Genomic DNA, 5240 nt, shown 5'->3' with positions numbered 1-5240 from the left:
ACTTCACTCTCACACGTGATTTCTGTCTTACCACAAACCTACACTGCAAAGTGGTTTTAAGATCACTACGAACTTTATGGGGGTATACATGCCTCACTAGGCTTACATTACACACTCCAACTCTTAGAGTTACCAGATACATACTTTACAAAGACCACTACAAACCACCATAGACTTGCTTACTAATAAATGTATGTGACACATAATACACCATCATCATGAGTCTATTCCACAGACTCGCCCAAACTTTAACTTAGTTGTCCATCATCCTTTAATCTCTTATGTAGCTCCAACCATTATCCTTTGATGCCATCCTCACTCTCATGTCTTCATCACATTTGGTAGTCAATTATTCCTGCAAATAAATTTGTCTATTGTCGGAATGGCCAGTTCCAACAAAGACACAAATGTGTGACAATAGTTGGCCAAACTAAATGTGAATGTATTTCAACCAGAATTACATCAATGACATAACATTTTCTAAAAACTTTGAATAATGACATAATTCTATTTTACATGACATCATGTCGGGGAGCACTGCCTTTTTGGTCTATATTCTTTGGTCAATACAAATGTGAAGAGAATGCAAGTGTTGAGCGAACATCCCATTTTCCTATAAGAGTGTGTTCTTCTTCCGTGACCAGATTACTGCACCACAGTTTGACGATAGGAGGGTCTAATATTGTATAGACGCATGGGCTAACAATTAAAGCAACGCCAGATACAACAGATGTAGTCACAAGAACAATAGAAAACTTCACACTGGTATCCCTTGGTGGTGCCCTCCAATATAACATGGTTGAACCAATATCAATAGGAGCAAGCAAGGAAAGTGTTGGTTCTGATCCTTTTGTTGTCTCAACTGGAAATAGTAAACCTCCATATGGAAATTCTACAAGTGAAAAACTCTCCCTGAAACAAAGTCTTCAATCCACTTTCAAATCTTCCAGGCTCCCATCCTTTTTACCAAGGTTCGTATCATAATCTTCTGAGCTACATCCTACCAATTGTTGTAAATATTTTAAAGCTCCACACTTCAAACTAGATATTTGACGTAAAGAACTGAGAACTTTGACACGGTACTGAAGAAGAGCATCAAAAACCTTTTTGTGGACAACATGTTTTGCAAAGGACTTTATTTGTAACTGAAAAATGGCAAGCAGAACCTCCATGACTAGATCCACCCTGAATTGCACCAAGATTCACTGCATCACTTAGTAAAACACTACCATTTCCTTCTCTGCATACTCTACAGATCCTTCTACTACATCTAGAACAAACTAGAAGTTCATGCAACCTTTTAGGAGTACTCTTAAAATCAATGCTTTTGATCCATTGTGTCTGAAAATGAACTTCACACTTAGGATCAAAATAGTTATCACTGAAGCCATCTACAATCCAAAATTCAATACAATCATCACCCTCATCCTCTAGGCCAATAACTGATAATTTCGTGTCCTCAGATGCAATCTAGCTTGACAATCCAAGATTTTGTACAGTTCTCTATAGTTGTGCCACATAAATAATTGGAAATGATGACACAACGCTCACAAAGAGACGTTACCCACACTTTGTTTACTCAACCAGAAATAGAGCTTTGAAAATGCATCTTGAGTGGTCTCAGTGCTTCACGACAACCACGACATGGTCGCCACACACAGGGCTCGACTCACCACATGAGTACATGTCATCCATTTTAACGTAACTAAGCTCCGAGTAATGAAAAAATCACGAGTATAGGTCGGTGCTAGACATTTAATTAGGGTTTCTTCAACCCCTCCTATTGTGGTGACCAACACATTAACCATGTGATGCTTTGCAAAGAATTGAATAGTGTTCTCGCAGACTAGAAGAGATAGTGTTCTTCCTCACTGCAACATTCTTCAATCGGTTCATCGCTTAACCTCCAGTCTAGCATATAAATCACCACCAGATTCTTCACAGTCGGCACCACGTCAATGACTCTCCTAGAGGTAGGCGGAGACTCGAACCTGCCACCGTCAGGAAATTGTTGACTCAGGTGCTCCATAACCTCATCCAACGTATACACACGGCTCCTCGGGTTGAAAACCTCAACGCCACCATCCATAGGTTTGCGCAACGAAAGCATATGATTACACGAGGGCATCAGAGGTGGTGGGATCCACTCGCAGAGCTACTGTGTCCTCCTATGGGATGCTTATACATCACGCAGCGTGTGCAGATGGCTCATCAAGGCATGCACAACTTCCACCATTTGTCTAGTGCACCCAAGATTCGACAAACAACATGATGGACAGACAACCCAATGCTTACAAAGAATTTATTCACTCTCCAACTCCCTTGGCCCAGAAGGGCCAAGGTCTAGGGCCATACAAGCTCTGATACCAATTTGTGAAATTGATCACTACTTGAATTAATCAAATAATGTTACATATAAATACATGTAGTGTTGTTTCAAGATAGGTAGACTATTTTGGATACAAAATCACTTGGTTGAGAGAATATCTCAACCACACACTAATCTAGGATACGACTAGATCTAAACAACTTCTAGATAATAGGAACAAGCTCCTTTACATTGAATGAATCACAATTGAGACAAGTAGAAATTATATTTTCCAAGTGAAAGCAAGGGCATCAACTTTGTATGAGTTCGAGTTCTTTGAAAGTGAAAATCAATCCATAAAAGTGTTGTAAGGTTTCAACAAAGAAAATTACTTTATGGCTTATATGGCAGAAACCATTTACATGGTTCAAAGCAAAGCATAAGAATGATAAATTCAAGTTGAAAATCCATCATTGCATAAAAATGCTAATAATGATGTATTTAAAATAGATGTATTAAAACACCAACCACTAAATACCAAATTAGTATATTTATACTAGTAAAATATAGATATAACCAAAGACAATATTCTTCAATTTAAATATATAAAATGAAAACTTGAATATATAAAATGAAAACTACTAATAGACATTAGAAATTCTTTATACTCAAGTTTTATTAAAGCTTGATTCACTTCATCCATTCAATTTAACATGGAGATTGTAAAAAGCTATCCACTTCGTCTATTCAATTTAACATGGAGAAATTCTTGGTTGTGGATGAGTTGGCTATTGAGTACATTGTTAAAGCACTCTTTGTGTAATCAATAATTGAATTTTTAATGAGCCTTATGTAAAACATTCAGGTACACCTAGAGGAAAAGTGTTAAAAATAAATACCTAATTGTATGTACGCATAGGGTACAAGTGTTAAAAATGAATACCTAATGGTCGGATTCCAAAGCATGAGAAGAATGAGAAGAACTTTGGATTCCCTAAAAAAAAATACAACCCAACGCCAGAGGCATTCATCACTATCCGAAAAAGTTTTTCTTAATAATTTAATTGATACATCAACCAGCTAAATAGAAAGTAGAGGAAGGCATGATTATATGATGTCACGGTTTGCAAATAGGACACCAGTTTTTTTAATGTTTGGGATAGCAGAGCAGGTTTAGACAAAAACCAGAGCATTCGTATTACAAAAGAATTCGTTACAATACATTGTTATTTAGAAACTCCATAGATGTTTTAGCGTTTATTATTGTTTACGTGACTCCTCCCTGTAAGAAGAATTTATAAGTTTATATTTTCCTTTTAGAATTCTTTCATATTAATGAAAATTCATAAAATCTGTCACGTACAGCCTAAACACAACAATTAATGCAGCTAACTTAATAAATCTCTTCTCTTCTTTTCACTCGTACCAACATTTGTGGCTAGAAAGATGTCGATATAATCATTTCAAAAGATCTAAAAGATATAATCATTTCAAAATATCTAAAAGAAATTAGAAAGTCATTTGAAATTCACAAGCAATTAAATTTATTAGGTTTTAAATTTGATTTTTCTAATTGTTAAAATCTTAAATTTTAGTGATGTAATCTAGAGAAGATAGAGTTGATCTTTTATTGAATAGCGGATGAGAATAGAAGTTCGGGAGCGCGCGCTGGGGTGCAAGCTAGCTACAGCCATGGCATCCTCTGGCCTACGCCCACTCAACAGGTGCCAATAGTTCACTCTTCCGGCAGCCATTAATTTGCGGCCACCATCTTCGACCCTATGAGACTCTGGTGCTGCCAATCGCCCCGGCCAATAGTATGTTTTTGCTGGCCAGAATCTCAACACTCGACATCTTCAAGCTCATGCATTGGCTGCTCATGCATGCCTAGACACTCGGCAGCGTCCTCCGCCTGATCCCTCGACGACGTGTCTCCACCCCTACTCTCTCCGCCATCCTTTTAACCTTGCCTCGGCTCATTCTTGACGTTTCCCCTCCTCTGGTCCTTGTGGACCGGAGGCTCAAGCCTCCGCTCTGTCTCTTCCGGCGTCCATGGCTATGCTTCCGGCTCCCGGTGTTCTCTGCGCGTCTCCAGGTGATTTCAATTTCACGCTCTGCTCACAAGAAGCTTGGGGTCACTGCTCGTCCATGGACAGTTTAGCAGCTAAAATGCGTGCTGAGCTCCTCAACAGAGACCTGGTCGACGTCCCTCCGGTTCCTATGGCACCCTCGTGGAATAATGGCAGAGTGGGTAGCGCTTATATTGCTAAGCGAATTGACCGTGTCATCCTGTCTTCTTCTATCATTGAGGATTGGGGGATGCCCACTGTCAAAATTGGCTCAGCTGCCACCTCCGACCACAAACCCATTTCACTAGCATGGGTCAATGATCAGCAAAGGAAGGGATACTCTTTCAAGTTTAATTCAGTTCATCTTCAGGATCCTTCCTTTGAGGCCTTTGTCAAGTCCGCCTGGAGCTATATCTCTCTCTCTGCGGAGGCTCCCTTCCTCACCTTCCGCGAAAAGATGGACAAGCTCAGGGGGGATGTAAAGTCATGGCAAATTAAGAAAAGAGCAACCGACTGTCGGGATCTAAGCAATATCCAGCAAGAAATTAATTGCACCTCGTCCTCCATCCTTCTTCACGGTCCATCCTTCGACAAGAAGATCCTCCTCTGGTCCCTTGAGAAAAGGAAGCAAGATCTGCTTCTAAAAGAGGAGGCCGCATGGAGATTGAAAAGCCGAGCTCTCTGGCTCAAGCAGGGCGATAGAAACACCAAGTTTTTCCACAGTATCGCTAGTGCACGCAGAACAAGGAATTCAATCTGGAGCATGAATGACTCGATGGGCAACACCCTCATCTCACAGCATGACATCTCGGCCGCGGCAACTTCATTCTTCAGAAGCCAATACAAACGCCAGCCTAATGACA

The 5240-nt window shown here is 39.9% G+C and overlaps 1 pseudogene; it reads right to left on the bottom strand.

The window, feature by feature from the left end:
• Positions 1-563: 563 nt before the first annotated feature.
• Positions 564-2089, bottom strand: LOC149172230 (putative phosphoinositide phosphatase SAC9; annotated as a pseudogene).
• Between the last annotated feature and the right edge of the window lie 3151 nt (positions 2090-5240).

Source organism: Pinus tabuliformis, chromosome 4_2 (assembly GCF_031772625.1).
Source record: "Pinus tabuliformis cultivar Carrire ecotype Pingquan chromosome 4_2, CPIR1, whole genome shotgun sequence".
Lineage (NCBI taxonomy): Eukaryota > Viridiplantae > Streptophyta > Pinopsida > Pinales > Pinaceae > Pinus > Pinus tabuliformis.
Note: the sequence above shows the minus strand (reverse complement) of the source record. Positions and strands in the feature narration are given on the sequence as shown.